The sequence below is a fragment of the Brienomyrus brachyistius genome, unplaced genomic scaffold, assembly GCF_023856365.1.
Source record: "Brienomyrus brachyistius isolate T26 unplaced genomic scaffold, BBRACH_0.4 scaffold34, whole genome shotgun sequence".
NCBI lineage: Eukaryota > Metazoa > Chordata > Actinopteri > Osteoglossiformes > Mormyridae > Brienomyrus > Brienomyrus brachyistius.
Genome location: NW_026042309.1, coordinates 3,808,147 through 3,831,717, shown reverse-complemented (window position 1 = coordinate 3,831,717; position 23,571 = coordinate 3,808,147). Strand labels below are relative to the sequence as shown.

The 23,571-nt window shown below is 44.3% G+C and overlaps 1 protein-coding gene and 2 long non-coding RNA genes across 4 annotated transcripts in view; all 3 read right to left on the bottom strand.

The window, feature by feature from the left end:
• Positions 1-23,571, bottom strand: part of LOC125721584 (NACHT, LRR and PYD domains-containing protein 12-like) — a 499,105-nt gene that overhangs the window by 236,879 nt on the left and 238,655 nt on the right. The gene's annotated exons all lie outside the window — the stretch shown is intronic.
• Positions 723-4,018, bottom strand: LOC125721642 (uncharacterized). 2 transcript variants are annotated; one of them, XR_007385878.1, is made up of 3 exons: positions 3,858-4,018; positions 2,848-2,978; positions 723-820 (listed from the first exon to the last, which is right to left on the bottom strand). It is a non-coding gene; the product is annotated as an uncharacterized LOC125721642 (long non-coding RNA). The 2 variants fall into 2 exon arrangements; XR_007385879.1 differs by having other exon boundaries at positions 2,848-2,974.
• Positions 19,753-21,020, bottom strand: LOC125721646 (uncharacterized). The gene is made up of 3 exons (XR_007385884.1): positions 20,753-21,020; positions 20,229-20,288; positions 19,753-20,108 (listed from the first exon to the last, which is right to left on the bottom strand). It is a non-coding gene; the product is annotated as an uncharacterized LOC125721646 (long non-coding RNA).

Below are 23,571 nucleotides of genomic sequence, written 5' to 3'. Positions count from 1 at the left end.
GTGGACCACTGCCTGCAAGGGAGCGGAAATTGACTGGAACCCTGTCATAAGCAAAGTCTGTACCTCATAAAATTGTTTAAAATCAATATTTCTAATCAAATAGTTTAATTTCTCTATTTTACTTTTTTACCACATAAAGCACAATGAGTGCTTAAAGTTTCAATTCACAAGGCAAAACACCAAATAAAGTGTTTTAACAGAATATTTCATGTAATTTCAAGGTCACAGTAGAGTTTCCCTGCTGCCTCGTCGGCAAAGAGCAGGAAATTCTGAAAAAAGCCTTAAAAATGCTCCGAAACAGGAGGGAGGACCTCCGAAGGTCAGGAAAGGTAATACATACTGTACATAGGGAACCTGCAAGCAAGTTAAAATTATCCAAGCCCTTACAATTGTCACGATCACGGGCGGGAAGAGCGGGCGATTGTGCAGGTAGGCAGGTAAGGAGCAGGCAAACAGGCAGAAATCGGGGCAAAACTCGGGGTTTATTGTGGAATAGGGAGCAGGAGACACTTAACCGCACCAATACCACAATAACGCACAAGGGAGACAAGCAAGACAAGGACTTAAATAAGTCAAGACCGATCAAAGTAATCGGACACAGGTGGAGACGTTCAGGGAAGCACACGTGGGTAATCAGGGGGCATGGCACACACGAGGAGCGGACGAGCCGGGCATAACAACAATCAAATTAAATCATGAATGTAATGTCCGGAATACAGACCTAGTCAGCCAAGGCTGAATAATGTTCCTGTTCATGTTCTGCTTCACTTTTCTGGCTTCTCATGTCGTGGCAAAACTTCATTTCTACTGATTCCATTTTCTAGAAGAGAGAAGGACTTCAGCTTCACTCCAACGGTATGTAGCTTTTCTGTATTTATACCTTATGAGTGTGTAATATATATAGTCATACATTTCATAATTTAGCTTCTAAAATATTGTGCAATCACCAGCCCAATTGATATTTTTGCCATCTTAATCCTCTCAGGATCAGTACAGTATATGTGCAAACATATTTTATGTCTTTACAGACGTGTAAGACTGCTGAAAAAAGGTGGGAGAACAGTGGCCCTTGGAGGTAAAATGTGTTTTTACATTTTCCCAGTGCTGCTGCATGATTCACTGTACTGCAGTGTCAGGTTTTACATTGCTCAGCACACCTAATTTGGCTAAAGAACTTGATGATGTTACGATGATCAGTGTGTTGGCCAGTGAAACTGACAATGTGCTGAATTTTGGGAAATTTTGAAATGTATTATAAACACAGTATATTAATCTGCACAATGTAGCAAAATAGTCTGTAACGTAACTGAGATACAGAGGTTATACACTGATCAGCCGTAACATGTGAAGTGAATAACATTGATTATTTGGTTACAGTGGCATCTGGCTGTGGGGGGGTTATATTAGGCAGCAGGTGAGCGCTTTGTCCTTGAAGCTGATGTGTTGGAAGCAGAAACAATGTGCAAGTGTGAGGATGGGAGTGACTTTGATATGGGCCATTTGGTGATGGCTAGACAGCTGGATCATAACCCCCAGCTCTTGTGAGATGGTCCTGCAGTGGTCAGCAGGTTCATGGTGGGGCCCAGGCTCACCTTTGCCGCCAAAATAGCCATGACTCATCAGGGCGTGGATTCCTCTAGACCTCTGAAGGTTTGCTGTACTATCTGCCATGTAATGAGCCTCCGTCACCCGTTCACATATTTCCCTACAGTTTTGGAGATGCTGTGACCGAATCATCAAGCCATCACAACTTGGCCCTTGTCTCTCAAATCTTTAGGCTTGTCCACTTTTCTGCATCCCAGTATATCCTACACATTGTTTCTTTGCTGCCTAATAGGTCCCACCCACTACCAGGTGCCACTATTACCAGGTAATCAATGTTATTCACCTGTCAGTGGGCGCAGTGTTTGACAAATATAGTTTAAAATATCAGTCGTTTAACCTAATTCCGAAATATTAAATGTGGACTGGAAATAATGGAAGCTATTACTTGTGTGGAGTGAATTGAACTTAATTTTTAACAATATTTGAAAATGCTACATAGCTGAAATGTTTGTGGTTTTTTGTAGAAACCACAAGAAAGTTAGGGATGATAATGACTAAAAAATTAGTCAGGGATGGCGTTCCTGAAGGCAATCAATCTTAGCGAATAATGAACAAAATAACGAACAATGTAAGTAAAGAATGAGTGTGGTCTATGTGCGTTTCCCAAAAGCCTTTGTTATTCCAGAATTAACAGACAAACTTTAAGTAGGACTTTGTTGGCTCTTCCCAGCCTCCACGTGAGAAAAGCACAAACTGCCAATAAGAGGAAAATCGATTCCAAGTATGTCAATAGCAAATCGCGAGTCAAATCATTGCTACATGACGCATGTAAACATGAACAATATAACATATAATCAAATCTAAACGTGTGAAAACGCATAGATGGAATACAAAATTAAATTTTCAGTAGCAAATATACCAATAGGTTGAAAACGTGATGGGGCTCTTTTGTACAAAGAAACCATGGACAGCAGCCAGAGAAAGAGGAAACATCAGCTCTGCAAGGCGGCGATACAACTAATGGAGGAGGTGGGGGAACAATGGGGGGAAATCACTGCCAGGATGAAAGGCCACCGTGGCCAGCAGTGATCTGGGATTGAAGTCTGCAGGAAATGGCAGGACTTCTGCAGTCTCGCAAAGTGAAAACTGGGGATAAATGGGGATTGGGGATCATGCTGACTGGGCAGGGGGTCAGGAGCTGCGTGACACACACAGGACAACACAGAGGGAGCTGCAAGCACTTGGGAAAGAAAAGGGTAATTTTTCATAGACAATTCCTCACTACGGCTTGTGGGAACTGACCGGCTTCATATACAGTGGGAGGATGAGGGACCCGGTCACAGCGATGGCTGGCAGCTCTTAGCCCTCCAGACGCGTCGATTGGTACACAGGGTTGTTGTTGTGCCAGGGAATGCAGTTGATTGCAGTTCTGCCTTTGCAGTACAAGGCGAATTTGATCAGTGAAATCATTCATTGTATTTATATTGCCAACAGGTATGGAATGTACTGTGAGACCTTTTGGGCTGGGTGAATGTTAAGTGGGACAAAGGTGAACTGGGACACTCATATGTCTGATACTCTGTATGGGTCTTATATCAGCAGCATTGTTACATTGCCCAAAAAAGAACATCAGTGTGTTTTGGCCAAACTCTGCGTCTCTGTGACACGACAGCAGGCAAAAATTCAAAGGAAGAAGAATGTAGAAAATAAGGAGTGAGTGGGAGCACTGGTTAATCTACTAGCAAGATAACCATCTACTTTTGTTATGAAGCCTTTCGGGAAATGCTTGCTAATTAACGGTCAAACTTAAGTGCTAGTTAACAAACTGCTTAGCGTTTGAAAGCTTTCAGGAAAGCCAGCCCAGTTTGGTGACACCAGGCAGAATGATGGCTGACGACCGCAGTGGAAGCTGTTTCATTGGTCTGAATATGTTATAGGAGGATTCACATATAATTTTCACTTTCCTGTTTAAATTCATAAATCTGATTTTACTGAAATATCACCTTCTGTTTTTGTAAATGCTGAAATGAAAACAAGCAATGTGAGCTATATTTGTGTGGAAAAGAAGAGGAACTATTTCAAGAAAATTAATTAAATAGCTTTATGTCAGGTCACAGATACAGTAGGAGTTTGTAAGCTTTTGACATCCACTGTAAACATATTCACCTACTGCCAGTGTTTTTTACAGCCAAAACAAGGAGGCAGGAGACACAGGGTTGCAGTGGACACCCGCAAAGGTGTATTTTAGGGGTAAGGGGGGGACATTTAGGAAGGGCAGCCAGAGTGAGGAGGCTGGCTCCTCCCTCACGCACCTGGGCCCGGCTCCATGGTTTCTGGCTGAGCAGGTGGGAGGCCGCAGTCCCTTCTGGGTGGTCATCCTCCAGGCGTCTGTGTTCAGAGACAGAGAGAGAGAGAGGACAAGCAGATTGCTCACCAGTCACCCTCTCCCCCTCCTGCCCACGGTGCAGGCTTTGAGCTATGCTGGGGGAGTTGATCCCGCCCCCTCTCTGGGGCTATTATCAGCTGTCGGCTGCCTCCTGTTAGCATTCCTCACTTCCTCACAGGTGGTTCTGTGCTCGACCATGGGCATCTTGCGGTTTCTATGACGTCACACCATTTGATCTTGACGTCAGCCCAGGGTCTCATCCTCTCTGTCCTCAGTGCTCTTCTTCTGCCAGGACTGGGGATGAGAGAGTCCAGTTGTTTGATGCAGTGGGTCGCTCTCACTGGATGGTCTAATTTAGAAGCTGATCATTTATGTCTGTTATTACAGTCAGTGACGCTAAAAGGTGAGCTTCAGTGAACAGTGTGTGGCAGCTGCAGGAACAGAGGCACTCAGGCAAACCCAAGTGCAGAATATTACCCCCAAATGGCAGCTTTTTATCAGCAACAGGGAGACCTGGGATGGGGGAAGGGTGGGGGGGGGGGGGGGGTGCTGAAGGGCTGTTTGCTCTGGTGGGTCCAGGCCAGTCACTGGCAACTTCAGCACTGGTGTTTTGACAGGTCGCTGCTGCCTGTATTTTGTCTGAAATTTTGTGGTTTCCTTTCTATAGGCTGTCAGGCTGTAGAGTCACAGAGAGGCTGTTCTTCTCTGACTTCAGCTCTGAAGTCAAACCTTAGAAAGCTGGATCTGAGCTACAATCACCCAGGAGACTCAGGAGTGAAGCTGCTCTCTGCTGTACTGGAGGATCCCAGCTGTAAACTGGAGAAGCTGAAGTGAGTAGAGAATGAATATTTTATGTAGGTTTAAGTCAAGTTTATTTATATAGCACAACTTCATACAAGAAGGTCATTCAAAGTGCTTTCCAGGAAAGATGATAAGAAATAAAATACATAATGCACAAAGTAAAATCGTAGGAATACATATATGAAAATAAAAAATTTAATGAAAAGAACATGAAACATATAAGGACAGATTGTTAGGTTGAAGAAATTGTTTTCAATTTGTTATTTCTGTTTAATCAGCAATGAATGCAACCATGTATATGTATTATTTTGTTTTCCTTTAACCTTATACTTTAGATTATATTAGTTTACACGTATCCTGAGGACGTGTTTAATAGTTGTCCACCTGAGTAAAACCAGAACTTCTTCTTACTCTCACAGTCCTTTCTTTGTTCTCACTCCAAGACCCCTGCCCCCCATCCATCCATCCATTCATCCATCCTCTTAATCGTTTATCCTACTGGGTCGCGGGGGGTCCGGAGCCTATCCCGGAAGCAATGGGCACGAGGCAGGGAACAACCCAGGATGGGGGGCCAGCCCATCGCAGAGCACACTCACACACCATTCGCAGGGCACACTCACACACCATCCACTAACACATACACACCTATGGGCAAATTAGGAACTCCAATTAGCCTCAGCATGTTTTTGGACTGTGGGGGGAAACTGGAGTACCCGGAGGAAACCCCACGACGACATGGGGAGAACATGCAAACTTCGCACACATGTGACCCAGGCGGAGACTTGAACCCGGGTCCCAGAGGTGTGAGGCGACAGTGCTAACCACTGCACCACCATGCCGCCCCCCGCCCCCCGCCCCCCATTGACTATAAATAAAGGTGCCAAGGGGAACCACCCTTTGTAACACATTCCTTTGTAGCCTAGCATGCAGAGAGTGTGGTTACCCTTGTGCAAGTAAAACTTTAAGTGTGTTGTCTCGTAATTAATAGTGTGTGCAGAGTTGGGGTGGAAAGCCTGTCGCTTTCCCCAACATATTATTGGTCCTTCGAGCCGGAGCCGAGGACACCTGACGACATCGCCAGCGCGCCGAGAGGAGCGACACCGAAGTCTGTCGACAGCCACTCGGAGACGGGTGCAAGAAAGACCTGAGACGTGAATTCGTCATCAGGCCGGTGGTTAGAACTGCGCTCGACGTCTGGTAGGCTTAGCCGTAATTTAGCGGGTTAGGCTTAGCCGTAATTAAGCGAGTTAGGCTTAGCTGTAATTAAGCGGGTTAGGCTTAGCCGTAATTAAGCGGGTTAGGTTTAGCCGTAATTAAGCGGGTTAGGCTTAGCCGTAATTAAGCGGGGTAAGCTTAGCCGTAATTAAGCGGGGTAGGCTTAGCCATAATTAAGCGGGTTAGGCTTAGCCGTAATTAAGCGGGTTAGGCTTAGCCATAATTAAGCGAAGTATGAACGTACATGTACTGTGTGAATGACTGGACTAAGACTATTATAGAAGCTTAGAGTTGCTTCTGTCAGTCCATTTCTTATTTTGCCTGGTGGGAAAGAAGTACTGGTGATTGAGGGACCAAGGACGGGTTTCATCCCTGAAAACCGATACCGCTGCGCGAACAGCGTGCAGTAGAAGGCCGTATTGGTGTCCTCCGACATATCTCGTACCAGTGAATTTCCACCCAGGACCTGTGTAGTGCGGAGAAAGAAAAAAAAATGGGAAAGAATCAGAGTAAGAAGACTGAATTAGAGGGAGATGAGAAGTTCATGGAAGGATATAAACCAGGTTCAGGACAAATAAGTAATCGGAGGTGGAGGAAAAAACATGGGTTTGAAGGGAAACTCCACACTCCAGATATCTTAAAATTACAAGGAAATTTAAAAATAGAAATGTTACGAACCTTGAAGAAAGGAAAATTGGAGAAAAGGAAGAAAGAATATAAGTATTCAGATAATTGGTTGGAACAAAGTAAGTTAAGAGATATACGTAGAAAGCAGAAAAAGGATGATAGAAAGGATAAATTAACTGCAGCCGCTCTAGTCACTTTAGATGATGAGACGGTGGCCAAAATAAAACATAGAGAAAATAGACCACCAGCACCGCCACTATTGCCTGACCCTGTGCAACCCGTAGATAGAAGGGAAATAAAACAACCATCAGCTACGGGCACAATACCAAAGAAGCCATCAGCTCCTCCTTCTTCTTCCCCCATTATAACTAGGAGTAGAGATCCTACGTTATACCCTGTGCGCGATCTAGCTACTGCTAAGGTTCGATGGCATCCACGAAATGAAGGTATTGATATTGATAGCGAAGAGGAAGAAATAGAGTTACAATGCCCCCTAGTGGAGGTGGCTAACCCTAATAGAGAGCCAGATGGAGAACCTGAAACTATGTTAATCTATAGACCATGGACAGCTGAGGATAGAACGGCAGCATTAAAGGGAATACCTCCTGTTGATGAGGGGGTACCAGAATTTTTGACAGCAATATTGGAACTACAGAGCAGTTTCCACCTGAATGGTAGAGAAATGTTCCAGTGTTTAAAACAGCTGTTCAACCATAAGTGGGGAAGAGTAGCAGGAGACTTTACTGGTCATGGACCAGACAATCAACCACTTGCACATAACTCACAAGCTCTACAACAGAGTATGCAGCAATTACATGGAAGGGTAGAGACAGTGTTTATGAAACGAGCAGATTATGGCAGAATTGCACAATGCAAGCAAAAAGATGGAGAAGAGCCAGAGGATTTTATGGATAGGATGCGAGTGGTGTTTAGAGGGAATTCAGGAATTCCTCATAACGAAGAAAATGGAGGAGTTTATCAGCAACAGTTAAAACGTGCGTTCATCACAGGGCGAAAACCTGAACTGAAGAGATACATAGATAAACATTGGGTACATCAGAACACTGGTTCAGTACAGCAAGCCCTAGAATATGCCCAACACGCCCATACAGCACAAAAACAGAAATCAGACGCAGTGTTCGCTGCTACTGACACTGTTGCAATAGTACACATGAATCCTCCGTGGAGGGGAGGGTTCAGAGGAAGGGGACGAGGCCGAGGAAGGGGGAGAGGTGCTTTTAGGAGCAATCAGCGAAATTTATTACAGCAAGATAACGTTTGCTGGACATGCAGAAGACCTGGGCACTTAGCTAGGCAATGTAGAACCAAGACCATAAACAACCCAAATCAATGACAATTAGCCTGTGAATCATCAAAGGAGTCAGATAAGCTGTTAGAACAGGATGAGACAGAAGAAATAGATTTGCAAGCAGTTTGCCAGCTACTAGCACAAAAACAACTTGAAGAATTGCCAAAACGAAGGCTTATTATAAATGGAAAAATATATGAGTGCCTATGTGATACCGGAGCCTGTAGAACAGTGTTAACCACTAGCCCCCCAAGGGTCACCTTTTCTTCGTCCTCCATAAATATACAAACTGCAGGAGGCCAAGCTGAAAGTCATCAATTGACAAATCCAGTTAGTATAAAAGATGAGGAAACAGAGTTAGAATGTCATGCCCAGGTGCTAATAAGCCCTTCATGTCCAGTCAATCTGTTAGGAAGGGATCTGATGATACAAATGGGTATTAGTGTGATTGCAACAGCCACTGGCATGAAGGCCATAGTAGAAAAACAAACTCTCGTGATAAATGGCATGTCAGCCCCGCAATATTACTGGTCCCTAGATTTGGGAGGGACAGCACAGACACGTGAATTATTGCGGAAGACTAGAGAAAAGCAAGGCAGAGACAAAATTAATGACATGCCAGAGGGAGCCCTCCATGTCACTATGTGGCATAAATCCACCCCTGGCCCAGATTACCAATATGACCGACAGTTCCATGCGTTAGGACCCTCTTGCATAACACTGCAACATTTATATGTGAGTCCTGAGACAGGCTATTCAGCAACTTCTGTGTTGCTAGGTCCCAAGCAAAAGGAATTGTTCCGAGAGAGAGCACCCCATGTGTCACTCTCAAAACCTGCACAAGGCAAATGGCAGGATTTGGGGACCTTTATTGAAAATGCATCCCATAGGTCTAGAGTAAACCGTTATAAATCAGTGCCAGGGTCAGAGTGGAAATATGATGAGGAAGCAAGGATTTGGAGATTCCCACTAGGGTGGAGAGTTAAAGTCACTCCCACCACACACCTAGAGGATCAGACATGACAAGATCTCTTAGTAACACAAGAGGTAGATGAACCAGATTTAAGTGATCTCCCAGAAGGGTTATGGTCTACCTCCCCAACTGACGTAGGATTAGTGAAGGGATTCCCACCTTACAAGGTAGTCCTGAAATCAGAACATCGCCCAGTGGTGAGACAATACCCATTAAAACCAGAAGCAGAAAAAGGCATAGCCCCAGTCGTGCAGGACATGCTAGCATCAGGGATATTGCGGAAGGCACCTGAGGCCACTTGCAACACCCCTATCTTTCCTGTGCAGAAGGGAAACACTGGGAAATGGAGAATGGTGCAGGACTTAAGGCCAGTAAATAAAATAGTGCAACATGCCGCACCAGATGTGCCTAATCCACACCTTTTGCTCAATTCTCTGACCCCTGATAAGAAGTATTTTTCAGTAGTGGATCTGAGTAATGCCTTTTTCTCAGTACCACTACATCCTGATTCACAACACTTATTTGGTTTCACTTATAAAGGACATAAATACACATACACTAGACTCCCTCAAGGGTTTTCAGAAAATCCACATGTGTATACAAAGGCTCTTAGATACTCAATGAGTTCCTGTAAAATAACGCCCCATAGTCAAGTGCTATTGTATGTAGATGATATATTAATTGCCTCAGATACAAAACAACATTGCAAAGAAGCCACGCTGTTATTGTTACAGCATTTGTATGATACAGGACATAAAGGATCAAAGCAAAAATTACAGTATTGCAGAGAGGAAGTTATATATCTTGGACATAAACTATCCCAACAAGGTCGATCGTTATTAGAAACTAGAAAACAAGCAATACAAGAGGCACCAAAATCAAAGATTAAACAGCAAATGATGTCCTTCTTAGGACTTTGCAATTATTGCAGAGAATGGCTACCTGATTATGCTGCACTCGTCCAACCTTTACAAACCCTGATTTATGGGAAGGACATGGCACTGAAAGATAAAATTCAGTGGACAAAAGAAGGAGAATTGGCATTCACAAATCTAAAAATGATGTTACAAACTAATGTGACACTTGCTCTGCCAGATTATCAACAACCATTTACCCTATGTGATGATGCAAATCAAGGGTATATGAAGGCAGTATTAACACAGCCATTCGGCGCAAAAGAGAGACCATTAGCGTTCTATTCTAAACGATTAGATGCAGTGGCAGCTGGATTTCCACAGTGTTTACAGGCATGTGCAGCTGCTGCAGAAGCAGTAAAATTATCAGCAGAATTAGTGTTGTGTCACCCACTCACCCTGAAGGTGCCACATTCGGTCTCATTAGTTTTACTGCAGACGCCGCTACCGTTCCTCACACATGCTAGACATCTGACCTTAGTCTCACTCCTGCTTTCACAGTCAAACATTACTATACAGCGATGTGGTCCTCTCAACCCTAGCACCCTTCTTCCGACAACGGAAGATGGAGAACCACATTCGTGCAAAGCAGTTGTGGAAGAACAAACTAAACCCAGAGCAGATATTTTACAGACCCCAATACCAGACTCAACGGTTGTTTTTGTAGATGGATCAGCATCAAAAAATGACATGGGGAAGAACAAGGTTGGATATGCTGTAGTTACATCCACTGAAGTGTTAGAGGCCAATGCACTCAGCACAAGCGGCTGAACTCTATGCTGTAATTAGGGCATGCGAGCTTTTCAAAAACAAGCCACTTACTATATACACTGATAGTCAATACCCAGTCAATACCCAGACACCCTTGCCACCCCCCAGCCCACTGTAAATGGTCTGGTTGCTCCCCCTTCGGACAGAACCGGAAGGTGCCCAGGCACCCTTGCCACCCCCTCCCCCCCAACCTCACTGTAAAAGGTCTGGTTATGCCCCCATAGGACAGAAGGGGCAGGTGCAAAGACACCATTGCCACCCCCACCCCACTGTAAAAGGTCTGGTTGCTCCCCCGTCAGACAGAACGGGCAGGTTCCCAGGCAGCCTTGCCACCCCCAGCCCACTGTAATAGGTCTGGATGCTCCTCCATCAGACAGAGGGGGCAGGTGCCCAGGCACCTTTACTCCTCTGCCCCCACTTATCTGTCTCACTCAGATAAATTGATACATAGATAGATACTGAACCTCTCCCACACCCGGCTGGCAAAAGCCACTAAATTTATCTGCATGCATTATCATTAATAACAGATGTGTAAAAATATACACAAACATCCATTGACAATCCACCATTGGATTCATTTGCTATTGTAGATTAACATTCTATAAAGTGACTGTAGTCAGTTATAATGTCTCTCTATCAAACTGCTGCCATATTTCTTACATCCACTGGTCACGTCAATTCACAGAAAAGCGATCATTCCGGAAACAATGTGTACTTTTCAGGGACGCCACTAGGGGGAGACAAAACACAGATTAATAAATAAAATAGGATCAGAATTAAAGTATAAGAAAGCGGATCTATGCGCGATATGAAATACCATGATTACTCCATTTTAACGGGACATTTCTTTTTATGCAAGTTTGTAACTAGCAGTCATTTGCATTCTTTCATAATAATAAAAAAATAATAATATTATGAGCCATAAATCATCCATATATTTTGCAGGAACAGACATCGCGCTGCTTAAGTTCAGCACTTTCCCGTTTTAGATGAACGTGATGTTGCCGTTTCCTGCAGCGGTTAGATGCAGCGTGTGCAGCGGCCATATTTACGGACAAAATCAAGCTGCTGACTAAGACTTAGTTTGTGGTAAATTAATACATAAGTAACAGCATAATACTACATTATTTGTGCTTATAAAGTGTTACCGATGAGAGAACACTTTGAAAATCAGTAAATAACATTTTCTCTTGCCTTGACTCTAAATCAGACCTAGACGTGTTTGAGTAGATTACTAGGTTTCCTCTGGTTATTGCACTTACCGCACACAATATGGAGAAAATGTAAGTGAACCGAAATCTCCATGCAATGAATTAGCATCCTGTGAGTATCAAGTGCTGCACGCCATACATTAGCAATGGGCATCAGATCACTGCATTCAACAGGGTGAGGGGTTATTCAGGAAGGACGAGTGTATTATTATAAAACAGATTGATAAATCAGCTTGTTTAAGTAGTTATTACTGTATGTCTTGTTCAATAATCCAACATACTTTCTCAGCTGGCAGTTTTCAAAGAGGATTGACCTCATTGTTACTGCAAAACTCGACATTTATGAAGGCCTCTATACCTTAACAAGCTTATGATTGTCCTGTCTGGATGTCTGGAGGTGATTTTCTGTCCTGAGTTAGATGAAATGCATGAATCCATTTCCAAAAGCTGTTTATCTGGGTCCCCGCGATGGGGTCCCTTGGATATGGTGCCAGTTTCTCACAGGCCTTGGACACCGAATCACTCAGGCATCTTTATTTAGCCTGATCTTTATTTTTTGTCTAGAAAATTTTACAGAAACCAGTGTGTGGCCTGAATGACACACTAATGAAAGCTAATTCAGTGGCAGGAAAAGGTTTCCCGCTTATTTACATATATGTCAGAGGTTCACAGGGCTGCCAGCTTTGGTCTCCTGGCTGCTGTGACATTTTCAATTCGAGACAAATCTGCACACGCATTTACATGTATGTAACAGTTATATTACCTTGTAAATAGTCTGTAGGGTTTGCAAGCTACTCAAATGCCTCTGATGTAACTAATTATAAATTTATAATAGAATAATATAGAATTGCCTATCCCAGGAACAACAGGCGCAGGCGGGAACCAACCCTGGCAGAAACCAACCCTGGGTGGGAACCAACCTTGGGCGGGAACCAACCCTAGGCAGGAACCAACCCTGGCAGAAACCAACCCTGGGTGGGAACCAACCTTGGGCGGGAACCAACCCTAGGCAGGAACCAACCCTGGGCAGGAACCAACCATGGTCGGGAACCAACCCTGGCTGGGAATCAACACACCACAGGGCGCACACACTCACACAGCCACACTCACACAAGTACAGGGCCAATTTAGAGATGCCGATCAGCCAACCCTGCACGCCTTTGGACTGTGGGAGGAGACCGGAGCAGCACTGAAACACCTCACTCCAAACAGGCTTCAGTGCAGGTAATATATTAAGGCAGTGTTATGACGGGGCGTCTGTGATGGGGGGGTGAGAGGTGGTGTTCAGGCTTAATCCAAAGTAGATTAGTGGGTTTCATTAGGAACAGCGACGACCTGCCCTATAGAGAGGAGGTGAAGAGACTGGTGGGATGGTGCAGTGACAACAGCCTGATCCTGAATGTGGAGAAGACCAAGGAGATGATCATGGACTTCAGGAGGAAACAGCCCAGTCATTCAGCACTCGTCACTGACAACAGTGCTGTGGAGGTGGTCAGCAGCGTCAGATTCCTGGGGGTGCAGATAACTGACAGTCTGGACTGGTCACCAAACACAACATCACCGGTTAAACAGGCTCAGCAGCGCTTGCACTTCCTGCGCCGGATGAAGAGAGCTTTCCTCTCCCATCCTCAGCACCTTCTACCGAGGCACCATAGAGAGCGTGCTGACCAGCTGTATCTCCATCTGGTTTGGCAGCTCGAAAGCCTCAGACAGGAAATGGCTGCAGAGAGTGGTGAGGACTGCAGAGAGGATCATCGGGACTTCTCTTCCATCCATCCAGGACATTGCTCACAAACACTGTCTCAGCAGAGCCCGTGACATCATCAGAGACTCCGCCCACCCCCACCATGGACTGTTCGCCCTGCTGCCCTCTGGGAAGAGGCTTTGCAGCATCAGGACCAGGACAGTCAGATTCTGTGATAGTTTTATTCCTCAAGCCATTAGACTCCTGAACTCTCAATACCTCATGGCAGCCCCCCCCCCCCCCCCCCTGCCTATCTCCATCCATCCACACGTCACTTTCAAGAGCTGCTTTTTTTTAAATTGTCTACTGCAATATGTCTGAAACGGCGATGTACACTGGTGTTTGCTGCTATAGTGCTGTTAATATATTTTTATGCATATTCTATGTTAATTCCGCTTTATATTTTTTTTAATACACTCTTCTGGGCTGATGATGAGTCAATGCAATGTAATTATGCTCTGATGTGCACTAACCGGTGTATGTTCTGAATGACAATGAAGTAGCTATTCTATTCTATTCTATTCTATTCTATTCTATGTCTGGATAAGTATGGGCTGGAATACAGAGAGAAGCTGGTGGCCAAAGCAGTGAAGGTCATGAGTGGCAGATGCTCTGGGGTCCAAACAGGAGTTAGAGAGGTTGCCAGATATGCATTTTATGTTCACTGCAGCTCACACTGTTTGCATCTTGTCATTGTTGACTGCAAGGGCGTAGATTTGCTCTGGACATTGGTGGGGACCTATGACTCCACCCCCCCCCCCCCCATCCCCTGCCCCACCCACCAACCCCGCCACCCCAACTCCGTCCACGGAATGCATGTTTTTTTAATATGCTGCAAAATGCAAAATCACTTTACATTAATACTAGCAATGCTTCGATTGATATTAATCCACTCGAAATGCAATTCATTAAGTTAAATTAAGGAATAGTGTAATGTCAAAGGAATGTTTAATAACTGACAAAAAGATAGTTTAATAAAGACTATTCTTTATTGAGCCATAGTGCAAATGAAACATCTCAAACATCTGTATATATAAAAGTGGATTACATCTAAACATGAACTACTGTTAGGTACCACACAACAGCTCAATGCCTATTGCTCCTATATGAAGGAGCCAAAAACATGCCTTCGCCTCTCGTTAACAGAAATAAACTGCTGGCATATTTGTCTGACATCAATACTGTCCAGACTGTTCTGGTGGACATGGCATACAGCAGCATTGTTCAGTCTCATTTGTGTCATTGTTGATCTGACCAGGTTTTTAGTCTCCTGAGAGAACTGAAACTCCTTTCAGCTTCAGCTGATGACACCGGGGTAACTAAAAGCCGTCTGACAAGGGTTTCAATTTGATCAAATAGACCCCTCACCTCCACTGGCATTCCTCTCATGATAGGAGCCACTTCTGTACTAGATTTGAAATTGTATTCGGACTTGAACATGGCTAGCTGAACTTTTAGAGTCTCCCTGTTAAGTTCTGGATACTAATCAACAATATCATCCACCTCTCCTGTGAGAAGAATGTCTTCCAGCCTATTCAAGACACCTAGATCTGGTTGGTTAAACCTCTCCTGAAACTGGACATCAACACAATCCAACAATTTGTAAAACTCTGCTCTGTAATACTCTTCAGGTGACTTGTGAGTGTGCTGGCTAGCCCCACCGGTATATCTCCTTGATGTTTGTCTTTGGTGAGGCATCTGAATGGGTTTAACCCTACTATTACCCTAGGGTCGGTCAGAAATACTAGAAATTCACTGCCTGTGGTCTTAACGGGTCAGCCACGACCCAGGGTACAATAAGAGATCATAAAACAATAAATATTGGCCAAACTGAAGTTACAGTATAAACACACTCTCAGCTCACTCAGGCCCCACACCCCCACACAACTCTGTCAGGCAGCAGGCCTCTCCCATCCCCCGAGCTGTAGTCAGGGGCTTATCTCTTCACACCTCCCCTGAGTAAAAAAACAGAGACAGCCCAGGCAAAACTGGCCCAGACCAGTTCAGTTTGGTGATTGTGACTGGAGAGAAAGCATCTAATTTGCAGAGGTAAAAATGGCTAAATTCACAGCACTCCAAGCTATGGATCATATCCTAGCTGAAGGACAAGTTACAGAGTGGCACAGCGACACTGATGAGGAGGAAGACATTGTGGAGTGTCAGTCAGAAGACACAGACACAGAGTCTGAGGAGGAGATCACCTCTGAAGCAGTTTCCCCACCAGCTGAAGTACTACAGTCCAAGAATGGCAGCATCTCCTGGAAGTTAGTACCACCTGACGAGACTCGCAGGACAGCTGGCAGGGCAGCTGCTGAAAATATCATCAGAATGACTCCTGGGGTCACAAGGTTTGCCACTAGCATTAACGTTAACTGCTGTCGTTACTTTGATGGACTTTGATGGATTCACTAGCGAACTTGAAGTGACTTACACTTTTCTTTGAAAAAAAGCTCCTTATGTCCAGCTATGGGTGCAGCGCCTGCCTTTGATGTTCAATCCAGGGCCAGAGGTTACCGTAGACGAGCGTCTTGTGCCTTTCCGGGGAAGATGCCCTTTCCGGCAATAAATGCCCAATAAGCCAGCCAAATACGGGATAAAAATCTGGGCAGCCTGTGATGCAAGAACAAGCTATGTTTGGAACATGCAAATTTACACAGGAAAACCTGAAAGTGGCATCCCTGAGAGGAACCAGGGAAGACGTGTAGTCCTCGACTTGACAACTGGACTGCGCGGACACAATATTACATGTGACAACCACTATTGTGTCATATTGTCCAAAAAAAAACCGGAGTGTGATTCTCATGTCCACACTCCACAAGGACACTGCTGTGTCATCAGCAAAAGAGAAAAAGCCCATCATTATTTTGGATTACAGTAAAAACAAAGGAGGGGTGGACAAGCTGACTGCCACCTATACATGCCAGCGCATGACCAGGAGATGGCCAGTGGTATTGTTCTACAATATCCTGGATGTGTCAGCCTACAACGCATCTGTGTTGTGGACCCAAATCCACCAAGGGTGGAATGCAGGGAAGAATCAAAGGCGAAGAATGTTTCTCCAAGAACAAGGGGATTCTCTTATAAAGGGACACATTGAAAAAAGGGAACGGGTCCCGAGACCCAGCCGCTGCAGCTGTGGTCAGACAGCTGCAGACCACGGCAAGCACTCTGTCCACGTCAGCAGGAAGACGAAGAGCTTCAACACCAGCATCCTCCTCAGCCAGCCCTGCCACAACCAGCCCGGCCACAGCCAGCCCTGCCACAGCCAGCCCTGCCACAGCCAGCCCGGCCACAGCCAGCCCTGCCACAGCCAGCCCTGCCACAGCCAGCCCGGCCACAGCCAGCCCTGCCACAGCCAGCCCGGCCACAGCCAGCCCTGCCACAGCCAGCCCTGCCACAGCCAGCCCGGCCACAGCCAGCCCTGCCACAGCCAGCCCGGCCACAGCCAGCCCTGCCACAGCCAGCCCTGCCACAGCCACAGACCCAGACCCAGAGAGGCCGCTGGATTACAAAAGAAAGCGCTGTCAGGTCTGCCCAAGCAGCAAGGACAGAAAAACCAATTCAATGTGTGTCAAATGCAAGAAATATATTTGCAAAGAGCACACTAAAAATGTCACTTACTGTCCTACTTGCACATAGTGTAAACATACAGTACCAATCCTGCTCCTGGAGAGCTACCACCCTACCACTGTACTACTAATTCTATTGGTTTGATTGTTTGTTTGATATACATTTTGTAATTTATTTTGTATTTTATTTTGTGTTACTTGTTTGGCTTTGTCTTTGTGATTTGAATTAAAGTTCAACTTTTGGAAAAAAAACAAACTTTTTTTGCCTTCTTCTTGAAGTAAATATATATGGGTCAAAACCGATCCTAACACCACAGATGTTACTAATTAATAATATTGATATTGATAGTAATATTATTAAAATAAAAAATTGTAATTTTTTTTTTTTTTACAGTTGTGTTCTAATACCCCTCAGTAATAGTCAGGTAACATATAAACCTTTGATTTATTTATATAATTCTCCTGAGGTTTATTTTACCAATTTTTTTGGACTGGGCCGTTCTATTGACATCATAAGTCTCATCTTCAGAGGGCCACACCAAAAATTTTAAAACCAAATTTTAAAATCTTTTCATGGATAAGGAAGCATAACAAGGCATCCAAGAAGTAAGGAAACAAACTGGATGATAAAAAAATGTTTGAGGGTTGAGGGAGGCTGATTTAGGACACGGGTCGGCACCGACCCGACCGGCCACGCCCAAGATAACAGATGGGTGGAAATGCTAGGATAATAGTAGGGTTAATGCCAAGAGAGTCCACCATTTTCACTGCATTCTTAAAAATCTCCTGAAATCTTTCTTCATTCCTTTTGAACTGGAGAGTTGATGTAACACACTCTATTGATTGTTGCATTCCTGCAATAGTTGCAATCCGTTTCTGCAGAGACTTGTTCAGACATTCTAGCTCCTCAATAACTTCTAATGCCAAAAGAAGCCCCAGCAGAGTTTTACCTTTTTCGAACCTCTCACGCAGTCCATTCGCCCTGGCACCTGTGCTAGATCCAGTTGCTGCCATCTCCTCTAAGCTTGTCAAGACGCTTTCATAGTGAGACAGCACTGCTTTGATAGCAGTTCCCCTTACTGTCCACCTGGTTGGACAGAGAGGTCTGAGTGATGCTGATGGTACATCTGAATCTGCTGCCACAGCTGCAAACATAGCTGTGAATTTTCCAGACTGTTTGCTTAATGACCCTAGATCATGTACCCACTCTAAAGCATCTCGAATTAAAGGACTAGCTTGGCATGCAGCCTGTGTGATTAGGTTAAGGCAGTGAGTTCCACAGTGTACATATAAAGCCAATGGCTGATGTTTCTTCAGTACTGCCTGAGCACCTGAATATGCTCCAGACATGTTGGCAGCACCATCATATGTCTGACCTCTTAAACATGTCATCGGAATATTCAACCTCAAAAGCACATCCACAGCCATCTTGGCAATCTCCACTCCTGTAGTTCCTGAGACCTCATATAAGCCAATAAAAACCTCATGTGGAACCAGGTCCTCATCCACATATCTTAAACATATAGACTCTTGCTCTGCACCTGAGATATCTTGAGTACCATCTATAATGATTGGGAACTGCAGGACAGATAGAGACTGGATAGTCTGTGCAATATTTCTGACAATGCTGTTTCCTAACATCTGCAAAATCTCATTTTGCACTTGTGGAGAGGTATAGTCATGACAATGGCATAGCCAGTCAGAAAGACAGGCATCATCCTTGGCTTTATATTTAAAATATTGAAATAGGTTACCATCGTCTTTGTCATGACCACGCAGTGCCAAACCCTGCCTAGTAAGATACTGTACTGCACCTACAATAATTTGTAAGCAGTGTCTGGCATTTTCCTGTTGTTTTGACCAGGCAGTTGAGAGTTGTGTATTTATTGGGACTGCTTCTTGACAGCTAACTGTGACTGCATGATGATGGGATTTAGTATTTTGATGGCGTTCAAATCTTTCAAGAGCATTTTTCCAGTTAGTGGACCCCTTTGAGCAGAGTGCAGGGTCTGCCTTTTTTGACATAGTACTTTTCTGTATGGTATATATTTTCACACAGTGAAAACAGAGAATTTCCTTAACTGTGGGGCTATAATGAAGCCATGGATATTCTTTGTACCACCTTTCCTGAAAATGGAGGACCCTATTGGACAATGTTTGAACAGGGATGGATTTGGCGTTAGTCTGGTTTGGCTTATTTGTAATATGCAGAATATCTCCACTACTACACTGTTCCTCATTGTTCTCACTTTCACTGCTACTCTCCCTGCTGCTCACTACAGGTGGACCAGTTTCCTTAGAAATACACCACATTATACAATTAATTATACTGTAAGACTGACTATGATGATACATATGTGACTTTATGAGAACACACCACTCATTTTATTTAGATAACATATTTATGATTTATGATGATTATGTGCTTAAAGGGACAGTTCATGCAAAAAATGAAAATTCTGTCATCATTTATTCATCCTCCACTTGTCACATGTCTTTTTAAGTTTTTTTTCTTCTGATGAACACTAAAGAAGATATTTTGAAGAATGCTGAAAACCTGTAGCCATTGATTTACATAGTATTTGTTTTTCCTGCTACGGAAGTCAAAGTTTAACGGTTTTCAGCTTTTTTCACAATATCTTATTTTGTATTCAACAAAATAAAGAAAATCATAAAAGTTTGGAACCACTTAAGGAGTAAATAGTGAGTAAAGTTTTTTTGGGGGCTGGACAATGCCTTTAATAGGCCTGACCTTTGACCCTAACTCTTCCCCTCTGACTGCACTAGTACCTGACAGGATTGCCACCTGATGAAATAGCGTGACAAAAAAGTGAGACATGTCAATTCAAAACTTTTGCCAAAAACACTAATGAATCACTTACATCCTCAGCCTATCACTCCTCATAATGTTAAATATTAGTATAATCAACATGTATAATACACACACACATAGTATATGTTATATATAATCAACATTCAGATTCACCTCCTGTGACCTTGCCTCTTCACCTGAACTACAACATGGCTGATCTGCTTCTGTCCCCTAATAAAAAAACATTGAGGGATTCCTTATGAGCATTGACAGAGAATGCATCAGCCTATTATTGATAACAATGTTAAATCTCAGGACAACTAGGTATAATAATATCAAGTTCAACATCACCTGTGACCCCTTCTCTCCATCACTGTCTGATACACAGTACAGTTGTTTAGGTTCTGTCACCTGACAAAACAGGATAAACACATGCCATTTAAACAGCAATCATTTAATTTAACTTTTTCTGAGTCTTAGTGTGCAAATCTCGAATCAAATCATTAATGTTTGCCAAGTCAGTGAATGCATTTTAAAAACTATTTGTGCGAAGTGGATTGTCTATTGGTGAACTGTCATTAAAATTCTAGCCATGGCAATATTAGTATGTAGCATATCAATTTCTTTCACAAGACTGATTTCTGACAAATAGTCGTCATTAGATTAGGAGAACTGACAGGGATCATATTTATACTTTTCAATTTAGTTGTTTAATCTGCTGTTAGTTTTAAGTCCGTATTCACAGACTATAGCCTGCCCTGCTATAATGAATGTGCGTCAAAGCGGTAAAAAACCCCCCACTAGCATTAACGTTAACTGCTGTCGTTACTTTGATGGACTTTGATGGATTCACTAGCGAACTTGACGTGACTTACACTTTTCTTTGAAAAAAAGCTCCTTATGTCCAGCTTCTTTTTTTTTTGCTGCCGCCATCCTCACATGTGTCACCACACCCAACACACCTTCTTGCACGGGGAAAAAAATCCACTGCATTTGGTGCTGCTTGTATCTGAACGCAGCCACAGCCTCTCACATGATAGCAGGGAAATGCACAGCCAATCAAAATGTTCACATGTGTTTTGGGGGCGGGAGGACTCAAGGAGAGAACGTGATTTATCCCTTTCTGCGTGTCTAGGTTAATGTTGACAGCACGATTGTTTATTTTTTTAAGTGGATTAAATTATTGGTGGGGACATTTCAATGGTCGGAGGATATTGGTGGGGACACATCCCCTCCATCCACCCTAAATCTACACCCCTGTAGAAATATAATTTTCACATTTACGAACTGTAAAATTAAAAGTTTTGTTTGGTTTAATAGTTTAGTGAATATTACTGTAAATAAAACATTGCTTCATTGTTTTTCTATTTAAACTTTTTTAATGTTGGTATTTTACAGCATTTAGCTGTTAATTTCACAGCCATTTTTTACAGTGTGGAAAAGTATTTACTTTTTCTGCAACTGGGAATGGGACTACTTCCAAAAAATACTTTCCCAGTGGTAGGTGCATGAAAAAGAGGGTGTGCTGGTGGTCTAGTGGATGCTTTCCTCTGAACAATGAAGTTGTCGGTTTGAGTCCCTAGCATTAGGTCCCTAAGCAAGACCCTTCACACCAAGTTAAAAAAGGAATCTGCTCTGGATACAAGTGTCTGCTAAATGCTGTAAATATAAAGGGTGTGTCCAACAAGACAGTACCCCCCCCCCCCCCCCCCCCAGCACCAGACATCCAAAGGTTTTTTTTTTTTCTCAAATTAAAAATACTTGAAGACGTTGGACTTTTGTTGTTTTTAAACACATTTGAAGCCTAATCAGGGACATTATGTGGCCTTTTTGTGATTAACATCTGTGAGGTTCAGAAACGGGTAGTGGGCCACAACAGGGCCTGATCTCAGAGCCTGGTCACCTGTGGCTAACATGCAGTAAGGTCCTGCTCTGGCCCAGATGTTAACTTGCCATGGCAACCGAGAGCGGTCTGCTCAATCGCCGTCATTCCATGTGGTATGTGGGAAACAATAGGGCCTGATCTCAGAGCCTGTTCACTTGTGACTAACATACAGTAAGGTCCTGCTCTGCCCCAGATGTTAACCTGACATGGCAACCGAGAGCGGTATGCTCAATCGGCGTCATTCCATGTGGTATGTGGGCCACAATAGGGCCTGATCTCAGAGGCTGGTCACCTGTGGCTAACATACAGTAAGGTCCTGCTCTGGTCCAGATGTTAAGCTGACGCGGCAACCGAGAGCGGTCCGGTCAATCGGCGTCATTCCATGTGGTATGTGGGCCACAATAGGGCCTGATCTCAGAGCCTGGTCACCTGTGACTAACATACAGTACGGTCCTGCTCTGGCCCAGACGTTAACCTGACGCGGCAACCGAGAGCGGTCCGCTCAATTGCCGTCATTCCATGTGGTATGTGGGCCACAATAGGGCCTGATCTCAGAGCCTGGTCACCTGTGACTAACATACAGTAAGGTCCTGCTCTGACCCAGATGTTACCCTGACATGGCAACCGAGAGCGGTCTGCTCAATCGGCGTCATTCCATGTGGTATGTGGGCCACAATAGGGCCTGATCTCAGAGCCTGGTCACCTGTGGCTAACATACAGTAAGGTCCTGCTCTGGTCCAGATGTTAAGCTGACGCGGCAACCGAGAGCGGTCTGCTCAATCGGCGTCATTCCATGTGGTATGTGGGCCACAATAGGGCCTGATCTCAGAGCCTGGTCACCTGTGCCTAACATTCAGTAAGGTCCTGCTCTGACCCAGATGTTAACCTGACGCGGCAACCGAGAGCGGTCTGCTCAATCGCCGTCATTCCATGTGGTATGTGGGCCACAATAGTGTCTAATCTCAGAGCCTGGTCACCTGTGGATAACATACAGTAAGGTCCTGCTCTGGCCCAGATGTTAACCTGACGCGGCAACCGAGAGCGGTCTGCTCAATCGGCGTCATTCCATGTGGTATGTGGGCCACAATAGGGCCTGATCTCAGAGCCTGGTCACCTGTGGCTAACATACAGTAAGGTCCTGCTCTGGTCCAGATGTTAAGCTGACGCGGCAACCGAGAGCGGTCTGCTCAATCGGCGTCATTCCATGTGGTATGTGGGCCACAATAGGGCCTAATCTCAGAGCCTGGTCACCTGTGGCTAACATACAGTAAGGTCCTGCTCTGGCCCAGATGTTAACCTGACGCGGCAACCGAGAGCGGTCTGCTCAATCGGCGTCATTCCATGTGGTATGTGGGCCACAATAGTGCCTAATCTCAGAGCCTGGTCACCTGTGGCTAACATACAGTACAGACATGTTGGCAGCACCATCATATGTCTGACCTCTTAAACATGTCATCGGAATATTCAACCTCAAAAGCACATCCACAGCCATCTTGGCAATCTCCACTCCTGTAGTTCCTGAGACCTCATATAAGCCAATAAAAACCTCATGTGGAACCAGGTCCTCATCCACATATCTTAAACATATAGACTCTTGCTCTGCACCTGAGATATCTTGAGTACCATCTATAATGATTGGGAACTGCAGGACAGATAGAGACTGGATAGTCTGTGCAATATTTCTGACAATGCTGTTTCCTAACATCTGCAAAATCTCATTTTGCACTTGTGGAGAGGTATAGTCATGACAATGGCATAGCCAGTCAGAAAGACAGGCATCATCCTTGGCTTTATATTTAAAATATTGAA